Source organism: Ovis aries, chromosome X (genome assembly GCF_016772045.2).
Source record: "Ovis aries strain OAR_USU_Benz2616 breed Rambouillet chromosome X, ARS-UI_Ramb_v3.0, whole genome shotgun sequence".
Classification (NCBI taxonomy): domain Eukaryota; kingdom Metazoa; phylum Chordata; class Mammalia; order Artiodactyla; family Bovidae; genus Ovis; species Ovis aries.
Window position 1 is genome coordinate 125,123,729 of NC_056080.1, and position 26,442 is coordinate 125,150,170.

The window sequence follows — 26,442 nt, forward strand, 5'->3', positions numbered from 1 at the left end:
AGAGATAGTACTTGAAAAATGCTCCACTCAGACAGTGTGGTTAAAAATTTAAGAAAGGTTAAACACAATCTATCTCCTCCTCCCTTGGAAATTCACCGTGTAGGTCAGTGGTAGATTAAGGACCTGAAAGTAAGACGACTGCTTAACATTGTTTGTTTGGCATTTCCTAAACTTGGTTAGCTAGTGCATTTGTTTAAAAAAAAGCACTTAGTGTTCTGCAGAATATACTTGAAGAAACACAGCCTTACATCACTTCCTGCTCCTACTGAGTAGCTGGTGGACTACTTAAAAGTTTATGTCTCATTAGACAAGAAGAACATACAGGGTAGGATTTATTATTCCCAGTTTCCAGATTTAAAGGTACTGATTGCCAAGTCTGGTTAAGTCGCGATCCAAGAATAAAGAGTTTCTCCACTGGATACTTGGGGTCAGTCCAGGGTTAGCCCTAATTTTGGGCAAAGACTAAGCAGCTGGGCCAATTCTGGCATGGCTTGCCAAAAAAGAGTATCCCCACCCTCCTTCCAACCAACATGCTCATTCATTCACTCCTGCTTCCCATTTCGCTCAAAATGGAAGCTCTAAATTACCAAAGTGGAGTGCGCTTTCAACCTGGCACGGGGACCGTGCTTCAGCGCTTGGCAGCGGCTGGAGAGTGGAAACAGCTGTGCAGTCTAACTTAATTCCGGGAAAAGAACTGCAGCCGCTGGCGAGAGGCCTGGCCTCCAGGGCTTACACAGCCCTACACACACAGACACACAGATACACACACCCCCCACCAAGGGGAAGCCCAAGGAAACAAGGACACCCAATGCAACGATCAGCTGCCTCCCTACGAGCGAGCACAGAACCAAGCCTGTGAGCTCATGAGAGGGCCCAATTCTGGGCTCCCCACGCCCAGGAACCCAAGGCCTTGTGCCAAGGAGTGAAACCAAAAGATGGCAGAGCTCCAACACTGGGAGCTGGGAGGACTGTGGACCCTGCTCTGGCTACTGAAAATAAAACTCATGCAGAAGGAAAATTTCCCACTGACCCAGATGATTATTTTGTACTCAAGGAAATGTAAAATCCCAGAAAAAGAAACAAGGTTCCCAGTGGGTCTGTAGAATAGGGTCGTGGGGTTTTACAGTGAGTGAGCACCACCAGCAGGAGCTAACTTTGGATGCCTGAGAGGTCCACGGGGTCCCTCAGAGCAATGTGGTCTGGGATCACCCTACTATTAATAAATTAACTGACTTGATTGCAGTCCCACAGAGAGCAGGCAAAAGTTTCAGGAAGGCTCAACTCTCTGGCTGTTAAGCCACATCTTCAGGTATCTAAAGGACTAGAGCTCTTCCCAAAATGGGGTCTGGGACTGCAGGCTGCTCGCCCACTGCAGGGAGCAGAAAACCGGGCAGAGGGCCAGCAGCTCCTGGTCCCAGGTCTCCAGGCAGCACCCCTGCTGAACTCCCAGACTCAAGCGTTATTTACCCACCTGGACTCGTGGGGCCCCCTGACTTCCCCTCCCTCACACCTCTTCTGGAAAGCAGACTCCCCACCTGCACGTCCAGGGAGGCAGGTCAGCGCTGCGGCCGCAAGCACAGACTCTGGAGTCGGTCAAAGCCCTGTTCTCGATTTGATTCTGCCGCTTAATAATAGCTCCATGGCCTTGGGCAAGTCAGTTAACCTCTCTACCCTACTTCTGGCACTGGTAAAATTGAAATGAGAGTGTTGTAAAAATAAATTTTTGAACAATTTTACTAGAACAAATATTTGTAGAGTCCCTATTGTGTGCCAGGAACCATTAAGCAATTTGTTCACTATCAGTTCACCTATTAATTCACCTGCGCTGCTCCCATTAGCTCCATTTTACAGATGAGAAACTGAGGCACAGAGAAGTTAAGAGAACTTACCCAAGGGCACACAACTATTTGCTGATGCAGCCCAGATTTAAACCCAGGTGGGCTGGCTCTAAGTTTCCAGTCTTAGCTTATAGACTCTGCTACCCCACACCCTGCTCCTTCCCTCCCACAAAAAATGCTAACACCTGGGACATACACAGCACGAGGGAGATGCGCAGGGGCAACAGGGGTGCAGAGTGGAGATGCGCAGTGGAAAGGAAACCCTGGTAACAAGCGGGGAGGCAACAGAAGCGCATTAGGAGCAGCAGGATCAGCAATTGTCCTTCACCTGGGGACTAGGCCGTCCCTCCCTGTTCACAGGATCCCTACCCTCATGGCCTGCTCTGCCCCATGTGGCAACAGGCTCCACATCACACAGTGGCTAAGCTTGGCCTCCAAAACAGAGCTCCCAGCTCCCACTGGAGCTCTGGAGACACGTCAGTCACAGATCTCATCTGGGCTGCCCAGGAGACTGCCCCCATCAACAGTGTCTTTCCTGCCTGTTTCTCCTCCTATTCCAAGAGTTCTCTACCTCAGAAGGCCACAGAGAGTGTTCAACTAGGTGTGGGCACCACTGACAGCCAAGGCCAGGGAGAGGAACGGAAGGGGATGAAAGAGGAGAGCAACATAAGAAAACCATAAAGTGGCAGGAAGCAGAGAGCTGAAGGCAAGCAGGAAGCTAGCTACTAGTGGTCCTTTAATAACAAAGAATATTTAGAAAGTACTTGTGTGCCATGCCCTGTGTTAAATGCTTAACATGTGTTATCTCACTTGATTATTGTAAGGTTCCTGTGAAGCAGGGACTGTAGTCATCCCCATCACACAGATAAGGAAACTAAAGCACAGAAAGGTTAAATAACATCCAAAGAAGAAGAGGCAGGGCAGCGATGAGGATAAAGGACATACAGCAATTGAGCAGAAAAAAGGCAGCTTGCTTTACAGAGCACTGAACCTGAGCCCAGGAACTCTGTCATGGAGGCTTCCCTTTCTGTTTTCCCCATTTGATAAACATTTTCTCTGAAATGTCATACTTCCCCCAGAAGTTCTATTCGGCTAATTCATCTCTGCCCTCTAGAATGGACATCTGGAGCTCCACTCTAATGTACATATCAGCTGTACATGTCCTTTTCAGTGGGGGGATTCCCAGGGCTTTAGACAAAATGTCCTATCATTGCAGTTGAAAGCCAAAGGCAATAAAAACATTTTCAGCTACATAGGTTGTAACGTCCTTCTCATGTCCAAGTCAACACCTTTTTTTTCCTTTTTTTAAGAATTAAAAGAGCAGACAGGTAAAGTTCTCCAGGCTTCTCAAGTCAAATTGCCTGAAGCATGAAGTGCATGGGCTCCATCCATGGAGATCTGGGGCCTTCTTCCTCCTGACCTTCCACCCTGACAGTCACACACCCACACTCTGCTGTGGAGACGACCCACACCCTGTGTGCCCTACAGCCCGTCCCAGTGTGCCCTATGTCCCTGGTTACTTTTGCCACCATAAGAAGTCCAGTACTCCCAGGTCACCAGCCAATGCATGAACTCTAATCCCCACATGGCTTCCCACAAATTCCCAGATCCAAGACCACCTTCCACTGCTCCCCGGTGCTTGAAATCCTTCCCCTCTATCCTCTGGAACCCACTATCATTTGCAAAGCTCCTCTATCTTCAAACTCTTTTCTGAGCAGTCAGTTCCTTCACCTTCTTTGGTAAAAACCTGGCCCCTTCTCTAAGGACATGGCTATCTCTACAGCCCCCTCGAGTGGTGGGTGCTTTCCCTCCCATGTCGCCTTGTAACCCTGGGCCAAGAAGACTCCTGTCTGCTCCCAGAACATTCTTTCTTCCTTCTTCCTAACCACTCCCTGGGTCTGAACCTCATGTCATCAGACTCTCCCACCCTCTACTGTTCTTGCTGTACTCATCCTAGGGACCTTTCTTCTTACTGCTTTCCAATCTGCCTTTGTCAAAATTTTTATGTTTTCAATATTTAGCAAACACCAGTCTGTAATGCTTTGACCTCCATTCCCCTCGAGTTTTCACCTCCATCTCACCTCAGCTCTTTATTCCCATGGTCACACCCACCACTGCCAACACCTGAGGCCCTTCCGTAAACTGTCATGCACTCCACTCTGCAACCAACACCACCAGTCTACCCAACTCACTCCACGCCCCCTCACATCCGCCAGCTTCACTGGGACCTACATCTACTGACCCTACCACTGTTTTATTGGCCCTCACAAGCTCATGTCCTCACCTCTTTATTTGCCCATCACTCCCTTCCATATGTTCTAAACCCTTTTCCCTACTTGCCTTGAAAAACCATATTCCTGGTTAAACTGAACTCTCTGCCTTCACGTTCCTCTGCTATGCAAGTAAGCATGGTTGGAGAAAAATATAAAGCTATGCTGTTAACTCTTAAAATTCATAACTGCAAATTTTGAGTGGACCCTTAATGCAACCTTATAATTCAATTATATTCCCAAGTCCATGCACTCTCATCTCTCCTGGATGATTCCTACCCTTATTTTCACAACTTCTGCGTTCCTCAAACCTTTCCCCATCCACCCTCTCAGCTAGTGGCATGGCTATTTCACTGGGGAAAAGGAAGCAGCTGGAAGAGAACATCAACAAGCTCCCAGCTTCACATCACCCTCCTCCCTACCATCCCATCACTGCCTCCTCTGCCACTGCTCTGCAGGAACCAGCCATGCTACTGGTTAAGGCTAGTCCCGGGTTCCCAGACTAGATCCCTTCCCCTCTCGCCTACTCAAGGACACACCAGCGATTGTCCCATTTTCACTAGATCATTCCCATCAGAAAACAAACAAGCTACAAAATCAAGACAAAACCTTGATCCCACTGCCTCCTCCAGCTGTCACCCCATATCTCTGCTTCGGTCGATAGCAAAACTCCTCAAATGGCTTGTGTCTCCTCACTGCCATCATTTCCCCTCCTCTGAATTATCCTTCCATCCACTCCAATCACATTTTCACACCCACCACTCCCCTGAAATTGCTTTGACTGAGGTTACCAATGACCTGTATGTTCCTAATTCCTCTACACACTGAAGGAGCCCAGAACCACGTCCTTGGCTCTTTTTTTCTCCCTACTCTCACTCACTGGATAACATTATCCAGGTTCCTGGTTCTAAACACTTATCTATATACTGATGACTCCCAAATGAGTATTTCCAGCCTAGAGTCAGGCTGTTAAGACTGAAATTCTAGGACTTCCCTGGTGGTCCAGAGGCTAAGACTCCATGTTCCCAATGCAGAGGGCCTGGGTTCAATCCCTGCTCAGGGAACTAGATCCCACATGCCACAGCTAAAGATCCTACATGCCATAACTAAGACCTGGCAGAGCCAAAATAAAAATATGCTTTTAAAAAAGACTGAAATTCTAGCTTCATCATTTAGTTTCTATGCACCTTTGGGCCAATCACAATCTTGTAAAACAGGAATGACAACAGTACCTACCTCATCAAGTTGTGATAAAGTTTGGTGAAATAATGCATGGAGAGCTCCTGGTCCAGTGCTAGAATATGATATATATACACTCAATAAATGCTAGCTGTTGTTATCATCCTCCTCTTCAACATCAATGCAGCCAGTGAGTGGTGAAGCCAGGATCTCAACTCCGGCTCACAAGACTAATGCCAGGTCTCTCTGGGTCAAAAGTTAGAGCTCATTTCATCCCATTATTCCACCCTGGCAAGAGCCTCCAGCAAGAGATGGTGACCAACCTGGGCCAGCCCACAGCCCTAAGCCACAAATCACTATTTCATCAGATGACTGCTAGGATAACTTTAGCTTGCCAGCTCAATCCATTTTTTGGCCCACCGTTCAGTGACTTTCTCCTGGAGACTTCTTTATTTCTCAAAGAAATTTCAACACTGCTCTCTTCTTCTCACCCCTGACAGTCCCATTCTTACACTCAGCCAACCAATTGAAAAAAAAAAAAAGCCAACCATTTACTGAGACACTCCCAGGTGGCAGGTAATGTGCCCAGTTCTGGGTATGCAGCCACGATGAAGACATAGTCCCTATCCTACAGGAACTCACAGTCTAGTTGAGAAAGCTCACAGACAAAGGGATAAGGTCAGCACAGCAGAATAGCATGGAGGGAACTGCAGATCAAGCATTGGATTTGGTCTGATTTTTTTCTTTAAAAGTTAAGGGATGGTCCTGTATGATGTGCAAGGGATATTGGTAGAGGCAGGGAGACCAGTTAGCAGCTGGCAATAGCAATGTCGAAATGAAGCTTGAGGGACTTGCCTGGTGGTCCAGTGGTTAAGAATCTGCTGTGCAATGCACAGGACATGGGTTCTATCCCTGATGGGGGAACTAAGATCCCACCTACCTCGGAGCGACTAAGCCCACGCGCCACAACTGCTGAAGCCCACATCCCACAACTAGAGAGTTCATGTGCTGCAACGAAGATCCCACATGGCGTAAACAGGACCCAATGCAGACAAATAAATGAATATTTTTTAAAAAAATCGAACTTGGAGGCAGAGACAGCAAGAGAACATAGGATGGGAAGGTTTGAGAGACGGTAAGGAAGTTGAATCACCAGAACTAAGTAACTGATATGGATGAGGGTACACAGGAGTAAGAGGAGAAGTGAAAGAGAACTCCCAGGCTGATGGCCTAAGTGGCTGGTGCGATGTCGGGGCTTCTCTCTAAGCTGGGGACTACAACAAGGAAGCAGGTTGGAGGAGGAGAGGCATAAGAAAGCAAAGTAAGACCTTTGTTCTTTGCTGAATTTGTGAACCCAGTAGGAAAACCTGGTGGAAATGCTCATCAATCAGTGGGAATGTGGGTCTGGATCTCAAGGAGGCTGGAGAGGATGAGAAGAATTGAAAGGCAAATGATATACACGTACGTAAAACGCAAACACAAAAAAGGATGAAATCCTAAAAGGCAATAGAAATGCTGATATTCTCTTTACACACCCCAATACAACACCTTATACAGCCCACTCTACAGACCCCTGGTCCATGGTATTCTTTCAAGGGTGAATGGGTGGCAAGAAACAGAAGTCATAACTTCAGGGGAATATCAATAGAATTGGGAGAGACCTGAACATAGTTATAGGTGAAAGGAAGGAGCCAGTGGGGAGATGCAAGATGAGGAAGCAAGAAGGGCAGGAGGCACTGGATGGTGACAGGTACTGGAAGTGGGACCCAGAGCACATGGAGATGAGGAGGGAAGGACAAGTTGAAGTGAGAACAGCTGTAAGAGGGAAAGACATGCTGGGAGTGGAGGCGGCTCATGACCCAGGGGGTCCCACTACCTGGCTGGAAACTTGTGTTACCAAAGGATCCATGGCTGCTGATGAAGTGCAGACTGAGGATGGGTGATTACAAAGCGAGGACCCTGCTCTCAACTCAGCCCCAGACTGCAGCCTCGCCAAAGAAATCAGGGGATCAAACTGGATCACTGTATGGTCTGAATGCCTGTGTCTCCCTCAAATTCATGTCTGATGGGATGGTATCAGGAGGTGGAGCCTTTAGGAGATTAGGTCATGATGAAATCAGAGGCCAAGAGCTCCCTTACCCCTCCCACCCTGTGACCCAGAAGAGGGTCCCCACTTGACTCTGCTGGTACCTGGATCTCAGATTTCCAGCCTCCAGAACTGTGAGAAATTTCTGAGGTTTAGAAACCACACAGTTCATGGCATTTTCTTTTAGGAGCCTGAACAGACTAAAACAATAGTCTGCCTTCAAGGGAAAAGGCTGAAGCCTTTGGTAATGTTCTGGCCAACCAAGCTGGGCTTTGGAACGCTCTTCATTAACTGACCACAGACTTCAACTGTGGCTACTGGTGCTGCAAATTCCTTGGGACTAAATACCACTCGTTAGAAGAGCCCCAAAAGGAATGCCCACAACCTAAAATCAACCACAATGCATTCACAAAACAGAATACCATGTGCTATGAAAAACAACAAGGTGCCCTGACAAACACTCAGACAAATCCAAATCTGGAACATTCTGGCAAAATGACTGGCCCAGACTCATCAAAACGTCAGTGTTATGAAGGAGAGGGTGTGTGTGGGGGGGAACTGTCCCTAGACTTTCAAAAAGTAAAATTAACAAAACCTGACGAGATATACAATCAAAACCAAACATGAAAATCAACTTGATCCTGATTTTAAAAAGAAAAGTAAAAAAAGACATCCTTGGAATGAGTTGGGAAAATTTGAATATAAACAGATTATTAGATAAAGCAGTATTACAGAATGCTGATAATTTTGTTGAATGTGATTATGGTATTGTGGATATACAAGAGAATGTCTTTTTCCTTGAGTGCTGCAGGCTGAAGAATTTAGAACTGAAGTGTCAAAATGTCCACAATCTGGGGGGAAATGATTCAGCAAACATAAACAGAAAACCAGAGACAGTGAATAAGGAAAACTGGCAACTGTCGAATCTAGCTTGAGGGTATATAGTCTTTGTTCATTATATTTTTCTGTTTCAACTCTTCAGGATGTTTGAAAATTTTTATAATAAAAAGTTGGGAAATTTTTTTAAAGTAAGTAAATTTAAAGAAGGTAAATCTATATGAACTCATATGGCAAAGTAACAAATACTTACATATACAAACAAAACTATATACATAAAGATGTTCACTGCAACGTTATTTGTAATAACAAGAAGTATCTAATAACAGAAAAGCTAACTGAATGTCCACTGGTAGAAAAATCATCAAAAAAAAAAAAGTACTCTGGAAGACTAACTCTGCAACCACTTACAAAAAAGGAGGTATAACCATTTATAGGCAAAACTGAGCCAATCTATTGAACAAAGCATGATCCTTTTTGTAGAAGGGGCTGATTAGTTTTTGTACTTCTATGATTTTTTTTTTGATGTGGACCATTTAAAAACTCTTTATTAAATCTGTTACAATACTGTTTCTGTTTTTTTATATTCTGTTTTTTTTGGCTGTGAGGCAAGTGGGATCTTGGCTCCCTGAGTAGGAATCAAACTTGCACCCTGGGCACTGGATTGGCAAAGTCTTAATCCCTGCACTGACTGCCAGGGAAATTCCAGTCTCTGTACTTTCAGATGTCTGTCAATGAATACAAAAAGGACTGGGATGATATTTACCAAACTCAGCAGGGGAACAGGACTGGGGAGGACAGGCTGGCACAGGGAAGGGGAGACTTAGACTTGGTTTCTAGATATTTGTATAGTTGGATTTTTATGTATTCATTTATTAATCATGTAGCTATAAGTTTAAAAGTCAAAAAAAGAAAAGGTCAAAAGAGTAATGTACCTCTTAGCAGCAATTACCTCTGGGGAGTAGGCAGGGAGAACTTTCCTGTTATAGTCTTATCTCTCTATTGCAGGAATCCTTAACCAAGAGGTTGCATTAAGCTATTACGGATGTTCAGTGTTTAGGAACCCCCTCTCTTAGAGTATCTGAATATGTTCTAGACCCCCTCACAAGTTCCTTGTTCTCAATTTATCTTCCCTTGTGACCCAACTCCCACCCCTAGTACAGACAAGCTACCCATGGCCCTACCAGGCACGTGGGATTCCATCTTACACTCAAGGTCTGATGTGGACCATAAAGAAGGCTGAGCATTGAAGAACTGACACTTTTGAACTGTGGTGCTGGAAAAGACTCTTGAGAGTCCCGTGGACTGCAAGGAGATCAAACGAATCAATCCTAAAGAAAATTAATCCTGAATATTCATTGGAAGGACTGATGCTGAAGCTGAAGTTCCTAGTCACCCGACGCGAAGAGCCAACTCATTAGAAAAGACCCTGATCCTGGGAAAGATCGAAGGCAGGAGGAGAAGGGGAAGACAGAGGATGAGATGGTTGGATGGCATCACCAACTCAATGGACATGAGTTTGGGAATGCTCTGAGAGATGGTGAAGGACAGGGAAGCATGGTGTGCTGTAGTCCAGGTGGCTGCAAAGAGCCGGACATGACTGAGCGACTGAACAACAACAAAGTTCCTGGGTTGGTTTCACAGTTGTTTATAATATTCTCCATGAATAAATAAACGTACTTATGAATAAAATTAAAGCATGCCATGTATGGACCAATGTTGAAATTTGCTACGAATCGAGAATTATAAATATGATTTCTTTACAAAGCTCTGTCTAAAAGAAAAAGGATAGGGGTTTCATTAAATGACTTGTCCAAGGTCTCAAGGCTGAACCAGAATGTGAACCCAGGCAACTTGGCTCCAGAATGCATGATCTGAACCACTGTTGTCTGTTGTCTATACCAGGCTGTTCCCCTGATAGAAAAAAAATAGGGTCTACTATGAAGCCTGAAGACCTGACCCAACACCTAGCTACCACGATACAGGCACTAGCCATCCAAGACCCCCGGGGGCTCCGAAGTCCCCGAATCCAGATTTACTACTTCTTTAGACTGAGCCAGAGCTCGAATTTCATGTGGACGAAGGAGTGTAGCATTCAGTACACAAGAAGGTACTTCAGGACTTAGAAGTCCAGCCCTGAACATGTCATTTGACTTTCTACTCAAGGATGGAAAGTAAATATTTGCACGGCTCTCTCCAGAGAGCTCTGCAGAAAGGCTAATGACAGAGATTGTTCAAAGGGTCTACAAAGGAACCAGGGCAGCTGCAAGTCAAAAGACAGTCGGCTTGTATACAGAGGCCAAGGCACAACTGCAGAATGACGGTGCCAGGGCTGGCCTTCCTGCTCGGAGTATGTGACAAGGGGCCCCAAGAGGGCCTTTAGCACCACTGACAGGAGCAAGGCCTCATTCTCCTCTGCCTTGGGTTACAGATTCCACACAGAAAATGTAAGCCATGTAGATTGGGAGGGACGAGAGTAAGGGTACTAAACTTCCAGGCCCTCATCTGCCCCAGCACTCTGTGATGCCATCTGGCTCAATTTAGCACCTTCAAAGGACTCGAGCATCAGATGGCTTGAAATAAGGCCAACCCCAGACTAGCACTAGAGCAAAGGAAAGGATAAACACATCTGAGATTTGGCTCTTAGCCCAGTAAAACAGCTGGACACTCAGTACCCAGTACTCACTGCCCTCAACCAAACAATCATAGTATCTGGTTAACCTTCTACTCCTTGGGGGCCCTTGCTTGAAAGCAACCAGTGGGCCAGGCAGCCATTTGTAAGGCAGGCTTCCACACACTGTTGCTTCCAACATGTTCCCCTAACGAGGCCCATCACCTCTGCTACAAGCTGGAGTCAGGTTCAGGAATCTTTTTAAGCAAGGGAAGTCAAATGTCACATGTCCCCTTGAGGCACATGCCTTGAGAAGAGGCCAGGAGATGGTGCTAGACCACCTCGTGTCATTAGCAGACTCTGCTCACTTCTCTTTCTACTTCTCTCCTGTTTCATTCTCCCGTTCTCAATCTCTTCCCAGGCTCCGAGACTGCTTCCAGGATTTCTACGAGCACTGGAAAGTAATAAACTAGTAGCTCCTGGCTAATCTGACACACAGAGGATGCGCAGAATCTTTATTTTCATCACACATTTTTAGACAAAGAATCTTTTTGACCCACTGGGATGGGGCCCAACATTTCATATTTCAGTGAGGATCTCGAAGGTATTCTGGATACAGGAGTGCTTAACTTACTCTTAGAGAAATACTACAGTAGGTTATCCTCCAAATGACAGGTGTGAATTTACAATATTTTCTCCCAGAAATGATAGGCAGTTCCCAGGAAAGTGTACTGATAAGGATAATGATGTAACTAGTGTTCAAACTTGAACTGGGAGCTATTCCATGTTGAAGGTCAGGAGGGGCGGCAGTGAGAAGATACCCCTTGTCCAAGGTAAGGAGCAGCGGCTGAGCTTTGCTGGAGCAGCCGTGAAGAGACACACCATGTCCAAGGTAAGAGAAACCCAACTAAGACGGTAGGTGTTGCAAGAGGGCATCAGAGGGCAGACACACTGAAACCATAATCACAGAAAACCAGTCAATCTAATCACACTAGGCCCACAGCCTTGTCTAACTTAATGAAACTAAGCCATGCCCGTGGGGCCACCCAAGACAGGCGGGTCATGGTGGAGAGGTCTGACAGAATGTGGTCCACTGGAGAAGGGAATGGCAAACCACTTCAGTATTCTTGCCTTGAGAACCCCATGAACAGTATGAAAAGGCAAAATGATAGGATACTGGAAGAGGAACTCCCCAGGTCAGTAGGTGCCCAATATGCTACTGGAGATCAGTGGAGAAATAACTCTCGAAAGAATGAAGGGATGGAGCCAAAGCAAAAACAATACCCAGCTGTGGATGTGACTGGTGATAGAAGCAAGGTCTGATGCTGTAAAGAGCAATACTGCATAGGAACCTGGAATGTCAGGCCCATGAATCAAGGAAAATTGGAAGTGGTCAAACAAGAGATGACAAGAGTGAACGTTGACATTCTAGGAATCAGTGAACTACAGTGGACTGGAATGGGTGAATTTAACTCAGATGACCATTATATCTACTACTGTGGGCAGGAATCCCTTAGAAGAAATGGAGTAGCCATCATGGTCAACAAGAGAGTCCGAAATGCAGTACTTGGATGCAAAAACGACAGAATGATCTCTGTTTGTTTCCAAGGCAAACCATTCAATATCACAGTTATCCAAGTCTATGCCCCAACCTGTAACGCTGAAGAAGCTGAACTTGAACGGTTTTATGAAGACCTACAAGACCTTCTAGAATTAACACTCAAAAAAGATGTCCTTTTCATTATAGGGGACTGGAATGCAAAAGTAAGAAGTCAAGAAACACCTAGAGAAACAGGCAAATTTGGCCTTGGAATACGGAATGAAGCAGGGCAAAGACCAATAGAGTTTTGCCAAGAAAATGCACTGGTCATAGCAAACACCCTCTTCCAACAACACAAGAGAAGACTCTACACATGGACATCACCAGATGGTCAACACCGAAATCAGACTGATTATATTCTTTGCAGCCAAAGATGGCGAAGCTCTATACAGTCAACAAAAACAAGACCAGGAGCTGACTGTGGCATAGTTCAGATCATTAACTCCTTATTGCTAAATTCAGACTTAAATTGAAGAAAGTAGGGAAAACCACTAGACCATTCAGGTATGACCTAAATCAAATCCCTTATGACTATACAGTGGAAGTGAGAAATAGATTTAAGGGACTAGATCTGATAGATAAGAGTGCCTGATGAACTATGGAATGAGGTTCGTGACATTGTACAGGAGACAGGGATCAAGACCATCCCCATGGGAAAGAAATGCAAAAAAAGAAAAATGGCTGTCTGAGGAGGCCTTACAAATAGCTGTGAAAAGAGGAGAAGGAAAAGCAAAGGAGAAAAGGAAAGAGATAAGCATCTGAATGCAGAGTTCCAAAGAAGAGCAAGAAGAGATAAGAAAGCCTTCCTCGGAGATCAATGCAAAGAAATAGAGAAAAACAACAGAATGGGAAAGACTAGAGATCTCTTCAAGAAAATGAGAGATACCAAGGAAACATTTCATGGAAAGATGGGCTCGATAAAGGACAGAAATGGTACGGACCTAACAGAAGCAGAAAATATTAAGAAGAGGTGGCAAGAATACACAGAAGTACTCTACAAAAAAGATCTTCACAACCAAGATAATCACGATGGTGTGATCACTCACCTAGAGCCAGACATCCTGGAATGTGAAGTCAAGTGGGCCTTAGAAAGCATCACGACACATCCATGGCAGATTCATGTTGATGTATGGCAAAACCAATACAGTATTGTAAAGTAAAATTAAAAAAAAAATAAAAATAAATAAAATGAAAAAAAAAAAGAAAGAAAGAAAGCATCACTATGAACAAAGCTAGTGGAGGTGATGGAATTCCAGTGGAGCTATTTCAAATCCTGAAAGATGATGCTGTGAAAGTGCTGCACTCAATATGCCAACAAAATTGGAAAACTCAGCAGTGGCCACAGGACTGGAAAAGGTCAGTTTTCATTCCAATCACAAAGAAAGGCAATGCCAAAGAATGCTCAAACTACCACACAATTCCACTCATCTCACATGCTAGTAAAGTAATGCTCAAAATTCTACTAGCCAGGCTTTAGCAATACGTGAACCGTGAACTTCCAGATGTTCAAGCTGGTTTTAGAAAAGGCAGAGGAAGCAGAAAACAAACTGCCAACATCCGCCGGATCACGGAAAAAGCAAGAGAATTCCAGAAAAACACCTATTTCTGCTTTATTGACTATGCCAAAGCCTTTGACTGTGTGGATCACATTAAATTGTGGAAAATTCTGAAAGAGATGGGAATACAGATCACCTGACCTGCCTCTTGAGAAACCTATATGCAGGTCAGGAAGCAACAGTTAGAACTGGACATGGAACAACAGACTGGTTCCAAATAGGAAAAGGAGTACATCAAGGCTGTATCTTGTCACCCTGCTTATTTAATTTGTATGCAGAGTACATCATGAGAAATGCTGGGCTGGAAGAAGCACAAGCTGGAATCAAGATTGCTGGGAGAAATATCAATAACCTCAGATATGCAGATAACACCACCTTTATGGCTGAAAGTAAAGAGGAACTAAAAAGCCTCTTGATGAAAGTGAAAGTGGAGAGTTAAAAAGTTGGCTTAAAGCTCAACATTCAGAAAACGAAGATCATGGCATCCGGTCCCATCACTTCATGGGAAACAGATGGGGAAACAGTGGAAACAGTGTCAGACTTTATTTTTTTGGGCTCCAGAATCACTGCAGACGGTTACGGCAGCCATGAAATTAAAAGACACTTACTCCTTGGAAGAAAAGTTATGACCAACCTAGACAGCATATTCAAAAGCAGAGACATTACTTTGCCAACAAAGGTCCGTCTAGTCAAGGCTACGGTTTTTCCTGTGGTCTTGTATGGATTTGAGAGTTGGACTGTGAAGAAGGCTGAATGCCGAAGAATTGATGCTTTTGAACTGTGGTGTTGGAGAAGACTCTTGAGAGTCCCTTGGACTGCAAGGAGATCCAACCAGTCCATTCTGAAGGAGATCAGCCCTGGGATTTCTTTGGAAGGAATGATGCTAAAGCTGAAGCTCCAGTACTTTGGCCACCTCATGCGAAGAGTTGACTCATTAGAAAAGACTCTGATGCTGGGAGGGATTGGGGGCAGGAGGAGAAGTGGACGACAGAGGATGAGATGGCTGGATGGCATCACGGACTCGATGGACATGAGTCTGAGTGAACTCCGGGAGATGGTGATGGACAGGGAGGCCTGGTGTGCTGTGATTCATGGGGTTGCAAAGAGTCAGACACGACTGAGTGATTGAACTGAACTGAACTATCAGCTAATATAGAGATATTTCAGGGGAACACTGAAAACAGAAAGATGGCCAAACCAATGAATCATCATCCTGATGAACATCTTCCTGACTGCCCCAACAGGAAGGACATAGACATAAGAGAGTTGGAAAACAGGACCCAAACTTTCACTTCTGGTAATAACAAATGCTAGTTAGTACTTAAAAGGATCCATGATCCCCAAAAGCCACACTTCATTGTAGAAGTATACTGGAAATATAAATTACTCTACCCCTAATGGTAAGGAAAATTCAGTTTCAAATCTTAATGATGAGCTGGAGTAATAAGGGAAGAAACTAGTTAGTTCCACTAAAATCTTGTAACCGCCAACCAGCCCTCACATGGGTTTACAACCTAAATTTATATAACCTGGGTAATCCAAAAATGCTAGGTTGAGAGTTTTATTTAGCATGATTCCAGACTGGTAGCCCTCAAGCACCTGATAAGAACAAAGACATATCTTCTCTAGAGAAATCCAGGACTCAAAAAAAAAAAAAAAATCCCCACAGAAATTTAAAAAAAAAAAGTAACGTACAATAAAGAACAATAATAAACAACAGTAATATTTAAAACAAAACCTAAAGAAGCTAAGAACCAGTAAAAACAGAGCTTTAAAGACCTCAGAATAGTTACAGACTATGTTTAGTATATTTGGAAAAAGGAAAAATAATTGAGATTTAAAATTCTTGATAGCTTTAATTTATATGTTTAGTTACTAATTAGACAGGTAAAGAGATAAGGGAAATACAGAGCTGAAGAAATTGTCCAAAATGCAACTAAGACAAAGCAGTAAAAAGTAGGAACAAAAAAGATTAAGAGATGTGGAAGACAGAGTAAGAGGAGCTAACATAGTTCTATATGCAGTCCTAGAAGAAGAAAAGAGGAGATAGATGCAACAGTTGAAGGCAAAATAACTAACGATGTTCAGAAACCTGATGAACATGTATTCACAGATTCAAAAATTTCAAAGACCCTCAAACAGAATAAGCCAAAACAAATCAACATTGAATCAAATCCTACTAAAACTGCAGAACACCAAAGACAGAAAATCTTAAAACCAATCAGAAAGAAGAGATTTACTTTCCAAGGAGTCAAAGTTAGGACTGACCAATTACTTTTCAAGGCAATGCTGGAAGACAGAATATAGTAAAATTACATCTTCATTGTGCTGGGAGAAAAATAATTATGAACCAAGACTTTTATAGCCCGTGAAAATCTCTTTCAAGAATGAATAAGGAAAACAAACATTTTTAGGCAAAAAAAAAAAAAAAAAAAGATTTTGTCTTCGATAGGTCATCTCTAAAGATATTTCTAAAAGATAAAATTGCAGCAAAGGCAAAGTTGTGTCAAATGGAAGGTGTGAGATGCAATAAAAAATAGCGAGCAAAGTGGTAATTATGTAGGTAAATCTGAACGAACTTTTTTACGTAACATAAATGTCTTATTTTAAAGAAAAGCTAAAATAATACAGAATTAAAATACATGACAATATAAGCACATAAGTTGAGGGTAATGAATAGAGTTTAAATATTAAAAGATCCACAGGCAAAGAATAAAGTTGTAACCCTATTTCACAGCATACATACTCCAAAGAATATACTCAAGAGTAAAAAAAAAAAAAAAAAACCTATCAAAAAAATGTCTACATAGTTATATATGAATTTTCATCGCAGCATTATTCAAAACAGCTATAAAGTGGAAACAATCCAAATGTCTATCAACAGGTAAATGGATTAAACAAGTACTGCATATCCATACAATTGAATTTTAGTAGCCAATATAAAGAAATGGCATATTAATAGATGTTACAACATGGATGAATCTCAAAATGTTATGCTAAGTGAAAGAAGCCAAAAACTGAAGGACAAATAAATATTTTCTGATTCCATTAATATGAAATGTCCAGAACAGACCAATCTATAGAGATAGGTATTGGATCAGCTGTTACTTAGGACTGGGGGTTGAAGGGGTGGTGGATGTAAGCAGACAGAAAGATGATAGCTAAATAGTACAGTTTCCTTTAGGGGTGTATAAAAATGTACTAAAAGTTAATTGCGATGACTGCACAATTCTGTGAATATACTTAAAAAACTTTAAATTCCACACTTTAAATGAGTGAATAAACTCAACAAAACTAGGACCAACAAAATGTTATAAGATCCTTGTATTATTTGAGAGAAAAGGTCTGACTAATTCTAACTCTGGATATCTTTGTTAACATTGGTAGGATAAACATTAAAAAGCCTAGATGAAAGGGGGGGAAAAAGACAAAATGCTCCAATCTGGATTTATAAGCTGTATCAAATGGTGGCAGACCAAGTGATATCCAGCAGTAGGCGCTGGAGTTTGGGTAAGTGGGAGCTCACATTCTACCCAACCCGCTTCATGAAGAGGTTCTCTGGAGAAACACACTCCTTACTGAAGACTTGGACCCGCCAAATAAATACCACCTTGGGATAAGACATCTCCTTTTGGTCAGCAGGGATCAAAGGTATTCCTCCAATTAGTTAAGGCCTAGAGGTCCTGGGTTTTAAAGGAAAATAAGTAATTCTGTGCTGAGAGGTCATCTGAGTTTTGACACACAAGCTAGTTTGAATTATCAACAGTGCAATGGGTGGATAACTTGTATACATAGGGCTCAGTGTAAGAAGGCCTGGCTGCTTCAATAAAATCATGAGTGCACTCTGCATTTGCTGTCATAGACAGGGCTCCTACATCTCTCTCTAGGGCAGCCTGGTGTCACAGGATACGTATTTGTGCTGTGGTTATCCCATGTATTGGAGCTGATTGATGGGAATGCTGTCCAGTCCCTGACCAGAGGAGGTGTGTTCGGAGGGGGGTGCTCCCCCAATTCTGGCTGCTGCGCTGGCACAGCAGGGGAGGGAAAGTAAAACTGAAATACATCTGGAATGACTCTTCTTGCCTCAGAGCTTACTCAGTTAAAGAAAAAGAATTTTTTCTGGTCCCACCTTTGGAACTAACAGTTTAGTCTTTAGCCACATAATAATACCCTGCCAGAAGAAAGTTCCAGATATTTTCTCATGGACAGCTCTAGCCCTGCATGTGCCAACAGCAAACCCCTGGCCCCTACTCCACAGGGCAAGTTGCCATCACTTTGCTCAACACTGGAAAACAGAACAGGGGGCATCCCTTTCCCCATATGGAAGCTGACCTCTGGACTAGTTTGAAGAGTAGGAAATAGCAGTTATGTACAGTGAATGTGGTATAAGGCCCACGTGCGAGTGGTCCAATTCTTTTGACACTGTCTAGATCACCTACAAATTGGACTTCTCATCAGTCATTATCTTGAACACCCACTCCATATAGAACCATGTCGTGTGTCCTCACTCCTCCAGCACACATGTGCATGTGCACGCATGCACACACACACACACACATCCCTAAAGCCCTGTTCATCAATTCTTGTTTCCATTGGTTGTGTTTCAGTGTGTGCTAAGTCGCTTCAGTCGTATCTGACTCTTTGTGACCCTATGGACTGCAGCCTGCCAGGCTTCTCGGTCCATGGGATTCTCCAAGCAAGAATACTGGAGTGGGTTGCCAGTCCCTTCTCCAGGGGATCTTCCTGACCCAGGGGTTGAACTTGCGACTCTTACATCTCCTGCATTGGCAGGCGGATTCTTTACCATTAGCACCACCTGGGAAGCCCTGAGTTTCAGTGTGCCTCCATAAAATGTAAGTGGAGAGCAGCAGTTAATGTCTACTTGGAAACAAATTCTGGAAATCCGAAAGCCACAGATAAACCTCTTTCTTGGCTAAAGACGTCTTGGTAGCATCTGGAGCCAACAGGGTGCACCTGTCGCAGGTCAGCGGCTGATGTGAATACAAGAGTGGAGGGTTCCTTCTGCTTTGATACTCGCTGCCCTTGGAGGAGGGGGGGAAGCGTGCCCTGGATCAGCAGGGGGAAAGACGCACCATTCTCACCTTCTTGTCAGCCTGACCTCTGCCCCCATGGGACAGCCCCCAGAGGGCACCTGTGAGTCAGATCAGAAGCAGGGAGGAACCAGGCAGCTTCTAGAAGATTCGTGGTCTTCTCTTCCTCTCCATTCACCCTCCAAATAGTCATTTGTAAGTGGCTGTCATCTTAGAAAAACATACTTCCTGGTCTATATGGACATGTTCTGCTTCTTTAGCGCCCCGGTCTACATCCCCCCACCCCCACCCCCACCTATTTTGGGCCTACATAATTTACAACTCCCAGAAATGCTTGAGAAGCAGCATACACGCTTCTGGTGCCAAGCCTGACCAGTTTTACAGATTTTCATTTAGCAGGTGTCTGTTGCTAAATCAGTAGCAGCTGCTAATTGCTTTTCCTCCCTCCAACCTTCAGACAAAATGAAACATCTGGTGTTCTCTCACTTTGGGTTAAAATCAGCTACCTTACCAACCCTCCTCTGGGCTCCATTTTTATTAAAAAGCTGTCAGCTGATGCCTGGAGCTGGCAACAGAGAGCCAGGTGGCCCCTGACGAAGGGCAATGATTCTAATGGCAACTTGGCAGGCTAAGGCCGCCTCCTGGCCCCAGACCTTAGGGACAGACAAGGGATTGCTTGGGCACCAGTCCCCACCAGGTGGAGCCTGAAGTCCATGACCACCCAAGTTACATGGAGCTTCATTTCTTGAGTGAGGACTCTGAGGATCTTGCCCCCTCTTGCTGGCAGTGCCTGCCCTACCCTGAATCTGTTCCAGAGGTGGGACCCTACATGTCATGTCGCTTCGCTCTCTCTTCCAGGGGAGGAGAGTGGCTATTCAATGCACACATGCTTCTACCGCCATGAGCTGGGATCTCAAGGGTAATAAACTATATACGGTGGTAGAAATTATGAGGACCCCATCATTTATAACTTCAATTTGTATCGGTGTTCTTTTGTAGCTTTTTCAGTCACCTTTTGGTTCTGCCGTTTCCTTCCCACCCCTCCAAAAAAATCTGTTGGCTGGGCCCCATAACTGCTTTTTGATTCTAAGTCAAAACCATTCTTAAAGGTACCTTTATAGCAACTCAGAAATTTTACATTATTAATAAATAATAATCACAGCTAATCTTTATTGAGCACTTACTACTGTGCATCAGGCATTGGGGTAAGCACTTTACATGCATTACCTTATTGAAGATTTAGAAATGATTAGGACCGCCCTCATTTACACTATGCAACAGGCTCAGAGAAGGCCTACTGATGTTGTGGAAGCAAGACTGGAACTGTGATTTAGGTGGATAAGAAGCCTGTGCTTTGCTGATTGGTATTTGATGATATTAAGGAATTAGTGATAATGATAACATACGATAATGGCATTATGATTATATATATGAGTCCTTATATATTAAAAGAGGTATAATGAAATATCTACAGTTAAATTTCCATGAAATTTCCTTTAAAATCATCCAGGTAAGAGAAATGAGTAAGAGAGAGAGACAGTGTGTGTGTGTTTGTGGAAGGTGGGGAAGCAGTTGGAGATAGAGTAAGGTATACTGATGAAAAAAAACACTAGCCATGAGTTGATCCTTGTTGAAACTGGGTGGGTAATGGATTTTTTTTTCACTTTTATATATATTTCCATTTTCTTTAATATAAAATTATACACATACTGTACACTATATTTATTTTTTTTTTACTTTATTTTACTTTTACAATACTGTATTGGTTTTGCCATACATCAACATGAATCTCCTATGGGTGTACACGAGTTCCCCATCCTGAACACCCCACCCCCCACCTCTCCCCCATACCATCTCTCTGGGTCATCCCAGTGCACCAGCCCCAAGCATCCTGTAAGTTGCATTGAACCTAGACTGGCGATTCATTTCTTACATGATATTATACATGTTTCAATGCCATTCTTCCAAATCATCCCACCCTCACCCTCTTCCACATAGTCCGAAAGTCTGTTCTATACATCTGTGTCTCTTTTGCTTTCTCGCATACAGGGTTATCGTTACCATCTTTCCATACATATGTGTTAGTATACTGTATTCGTGTTTTTCTTTCTGGCTTACTTCACTCTGTATAATCAGCTCCAGTTTCATCCACCTCATTAGAACTGATTCAAATGTACTCTTTTTAATGGCTGAGTAATACTCCATTGTGTATATGTACCACAGCTTTCTTATCCATTCATCTGCTGATGGACATCTAGGTTGCTTCCATGTCCTGGCTATTATAAACAGTGCTGCGATGAACATTGGGGTACACGTGTCTCTTTAAATTCTGGCTTCCTCGATGTGTATGCCCAGCAGTGGGATTGCTGGGTCATATGGCAGTTCTATTTCCAGTTTTTTTAGGAATCTCCACACTGTTCTCCATAGTGGCTGTACTAGCTTGTATTCCCACCAGCAGTGTAAGAGGGTTCCCTTTTCTCCACACCCTCTCCAGCATTTATTGCTTGTAGACTTTTGGATCGCAGCCATTCTGACTGGTGTGAAATGGTACCTCATTGTGGTCTTGATTTGCATTTATCTGATAATGAGTGTACACTATATTCTAGAACCTCCTGACTTGAGCAAGATCTTCCCTATCCCTAACTTCTCAGCTCCTACCATCAAACTTTCTTCATTTGCTACCCATGCAGTAACCACCCTCCCCTTGGAGTTACTAAACCCTGTTTGTCTTCAAGTTTCCAGTCATTTTACTCAAGGTCCTCGGTGTGTGGGACATAAGGGCAGGCTAGGAGGGCCAGATGCTGAGGTAAGAGGAGGGCATCATAAGGATTCTATTTCTCCATTCTTTTTATGCAACAAAAAACTAAATTCATCTTTTCACTACTGCTGCTGCTGCTAAGTCGCTTCAGTTGTGTCCAATTCTGTGCGATCCCATAGATGGCAGCCCCCTAGGCTCCTCTGTCCCTGGGATTCTCCAGGCAAGAATACTGGAGTGGGTTGCCGTTTCCCTCTCCAATGCATACATGTGTGTTAAGTCGTTTCCATCATGTCCAACTCTGTGCGACCCCACGGACAGCAGCCCACCAGGTTCCTCTGTCCACGGGATACTCCCGGCAAGAGTACTGGAGTGGGTTGCCACTTCCCTCTCCGTTTTTTCAGTGACCACCTGACAAAGTAGTATTTGATTGAAGCCTTAAATAACTATGTGGTAGGTAACATTATTATTCCTGTTTTACAGATGAGGAAACTGGATGAAGTAGCTCAAGTAAACCCTGAAGTCCTTCCTAAGAACACTGGCAGTGTTCCTAAGAACACACTGCCCAAGGGCATCTGTGGTATAGTAAGAAATAGATTTGGTATTTGTCCCCATTCCAGGCACAAAACTCCTAAAACTCTTTTAGGCATTTCCTAGTCAAGGCTATGGTTTTTCCAGTGGTCATGTGTGGATGTGAGAGTTGGACTATAAAGAAAGCTGAGCACCAAAGAATTGATGCTTTTGAACTGTGGTGTTGGAGAAGACTCTTGAGAGTCCCTTGGACTGCAAGGAGATCCAGCTAGTCCATCCTAAAGGAGGTAAGTCCTAGGTGTTCATTGGAAGGACTGATGTTGAAGCTGAAACTCCAATACTTTGGCCACCTCATGCGAAGAGTTGATTCATTGGAAAAGACTCTGATACTGGGAAAGATTGAGGGCAGGAGGAGAAGGGGACAACGGAGGAAGAGATGGTTGGATGGCATCAACGACTCAATGGACATGGGTTTGGGTGGACTCTGGGAGTTGGTGATGGACAGGGAGGCCTGACGTGCTGCGATTCATGGGGTCACAAGGAGTCAGACACAACTGAGTGACTGAATTGAAGTGATAGGAGTGTCTTTTGTTATTCATGAGGAGCTCTTTCTAAGCACACCCAAGTTTATGCTGAGAGAACTTAGGGGAGGGCCCCATAGATAACCACAGGATGGGGCTGGTCCCCAGGAAGTGATAAGGAGGGTGGAAATTTGTAACTGCACCCACTGCTCTCTGCGAAAGGGTGGCTAAGGATTAAGCTCTATAAAAACTCTTGAATAGGAAGAGTTGATAATCTTCCCAGTGGGTGAACACATCTGTAGGCCAGGAGGGGTGGTACACCCTAGTTTCATGGAAGAAGTGTCTGTGCTTGGGACCCTTCTGGACTCCATCCTCTATACCTCTTCATCTGGCTGTTCATCTGCTTTCTTTAAAATATACTTCCTAAAAAAACAGATTGGTAGTGTTTCATTGCTAAGTTGTGTCCAACTATTTGCAACCCCATGGACTGTAGCCGAGCAAGCTTCTCTGTCCATGGGATTCTCCAGGCAACAATACTGGAGTGGGTTGCTATGCCCTCCTGCAGGGATCTTCCCGACTCAGGGACTGAACCCATGTCTCTTGCAATGCAGGCAGATTCTTTACCACTTAGCTACCAGGAAGCCCCAAATAACTGGTAAACGAAAGCAATGATTCTCTGAGTTCAGAGAGCAGCACCTGCAAGTTAATGGAACCTGAGGAGGGAGTTCATGGAACCTCTAATTTTTGGCATATCACTCAGAAAGAAGCATAGGTAACAACCTGTACTTGTAACAGGTACCTGAAGTGGGGGCAGTCTTATATGACTCAGTCCTTAACCATTGGGATCTGATGCTATCTGCCAAGAGTGTCACACAGAATTAAACTGTAGGTCATCCAGCTGATGCTACAAAACTGTTTGGTGTGGGGAGCCCCCCACAACACACAGAACATCCCATTCAGCATTTATGCAACAGGAGAGGTGGAAAGGGCACTAGTCTGGGAGCCACAGACCTGAATGGTGATCCTAGAGCTGCTACTCACTGGCTGTGTGGCCTTAGGCAGGTCATTCACCCTTTCTGGTCTTTATTACTGGTAAAATGACATAGGTGGATGACATGAAATTCTCAGGTCCACCAAACCTCTAAAGTTCTAGGATCTGGTTACTTTTTTAATTCAAGTTTTTGAACTTGACCTTTACTCCTCTCAGTTCCACTAATGTTATCTTTCAGGACTTTTTCGAATATTGAAACTGGTACCCAATATAATATAGCTTTCCTTCTGAGCTTTGGGACACAAGCAAATCTGACACTTCAGTCAGTCATCTGTGCCTTAATGTAAATTAGTTCAACAAACCACTAGCCAGCTAACTGTATTACCCATTACCATAGGTAATGATTCAAAAATCAAAATCAAAATAGCTCTTCAACCTGATTTGGGGTACCTCACCTGTTTATGCCCTGTGCTCAGTTGTGTCCATTTCTTTGTGAGCCCATAAACTGTAGTTCACCAGGCTTCTCTGTCCAGGGGATTTCCGAGGCAGAAATACTGCAGCCAGGTGGCATTTCCTACTCCAGATTGAACCCAGGTCTCTTGTGTCTCCTGCATTAGCAGAGGGATTCTTTACCACTAGCACCACTTTATGCTAGTGGTAAGGAATTTCAAATTCACCTGCAGTGGATTTCAGGTTCTAATAATATTAACTCTTTTTTAAGTGAAGTCTAACTTACATATGGGGACTTCCCTGGTGGCTCAGATAGTAAAGAATCTACCTGCCAATGCAGGAGACTTGGGTTTGATCCCTGGGTTGAGAAGATACCCCGGAGGAGGGCACGACAACCCACTGCAGTATTCTTGCATGGGAAATCCCATGGACAGAGGAGCCTGGAGGGTTATACTCCATGGGGTCACAAAGAATTGGACAGGACTGAGCAGCTAACACTTTCACTTTCAACTTACATAAAGTGCAAAATATCGCAACTCTTGTCAAGCCCTACAGTGTAGGCCTCATTTATATTAGTTGAATGACTGACTAGGAAGACTTCCATCTTTATCAGGTACTGTTCCAACCATACCTGTTCAAAGACGGGTGTCCTTAAAGGAAAGAACAGAAGCAGAACAAGAATTTAGCAGTACTGAGCTGCCTTTTCCCCTTTCTACACTAGATACTGGTTGTTTTGCTTTCTCTCAGCCTTGCTTCCCAGGCCTTTCCAACTGTCATGCACACAGCAATCCAAAGAGATCTTGTTAGAATGCAGAGTTTCATTTGGTAAGTCTGGGATAAGGCCCAAGGCTATGAATTTCTAACGAGTTCCCAAGGGAGGCCAATTCTGCTGGCCTGTGGAACACATTTTGAGCTGCAAGGACTCAGGGCATAGTGAGGAAGGTGCAGTGGTGGAGTGGAGAGAGAGTGGGCTTTGTAAACAGAAACCTGGGTTCTACCTTGCAACTTTTTCCACTCACTAGCTCAGTGCCTTTGGGTAGACTGCTTCACCTCTTTGCATCTCAGCTTACTCCTTATAAAAATGAGATGAGTTTCATCTCAGGGCAGCTGTGAGGATTAACTGAGATGAGGGAGGTAATAAATCTAGCACTGTTCTGGGCATATACCTCTTGTGCTTCTGCTCAGTCGTGTCCGACTCTTTGCGACCCCATGGACTGTAGCCCGCCAGGCTCCTCTGTCCATGGGGTTTCCCAGTCAAGAATACTGGAGTGGGCTGCCATTTCCTCCTCCAGAGGACCTTCCCAACCCAGGGATCAAACTTGCGCCTTTTATGTCTCCTGCATTGCTGGGCAGATTCTTTACCACTAGCGCCATTCCCTACCTTTGCTGTTATGAATCCTAAAGATTCAGATTTGCCAATGCCACACTTGATGTGTATAATATTCTAACCTTCTGCTGTGCATTACATGTTTGTGTGCCCACCCCACCAAATTTACATGAAGCCCTAAACCCCAATGAGATGGTATCTGGAGGTAGGGCCTTTGGGAGGTAGCTAGTTGTAGATGAGGTCATAAGGGTGGAGTCCTCCAGATAGGATTAGTGTCCTTATAAGAAGAAACACTAGAGAGCAAGAGGGCTCTGTCTTGAACTTGTGAGGACTCAGCAAGGCGGCCATCCACAAGCTAAGAGAGCCCTCACCAGAACCTGACCTTACTAGGCTAACATTGTGAGCTCAGATGTCACGCCTCCAGATTGCTGAGAAATTTCTGTTGTTGAAGTCAGTCTATAGTTTTGTTATGGCAGTTGAAGCTGACTAATAACACCTCCTCTAAGCATACCAGCTATCCAGTAAACATTTATTGAGCTCCTACTGTATGCCAGCCCTGAAGCCTTTCAATTCCCTCTAGTTCCCTCACAGCAATGCAACATCACTGTACTTTAAAAGAAACTCTAGAGAACAAGATGGCGGAGGAGTAGGTGGACGTGGAGTACATCTCTCTCCATGGATACATCAGGAATACACCTTCAGACACAGAAGTGCATGCAGAACACCAGCTGAGAGTGGACAGAAGCACCTGACCAGTGGAAAAGAATATAGAGAATCACACAAAACTCGGTAGGATGAAGGAACTAGGGGGAGAAACACGAGTGTTAGTAGAACTGGAC

At 44.1% G+C, this 26,442-nt stretch overlaps 1 protein-coding gene across 21 annotated transcripts in view; it reads right to left on the bottom strand.

Annotated features, from left to right (window-relative positions):
* TMEM164 (transmembrane protein 164) overlaps positions 1–26,442 on the bottom strand; it is a 182,587-nt gene that overhangs the window by 33,764 nt on the left and 122,381 nt on the right. The gene's annotated exons all lie outside the window — the stretch shown is intronic.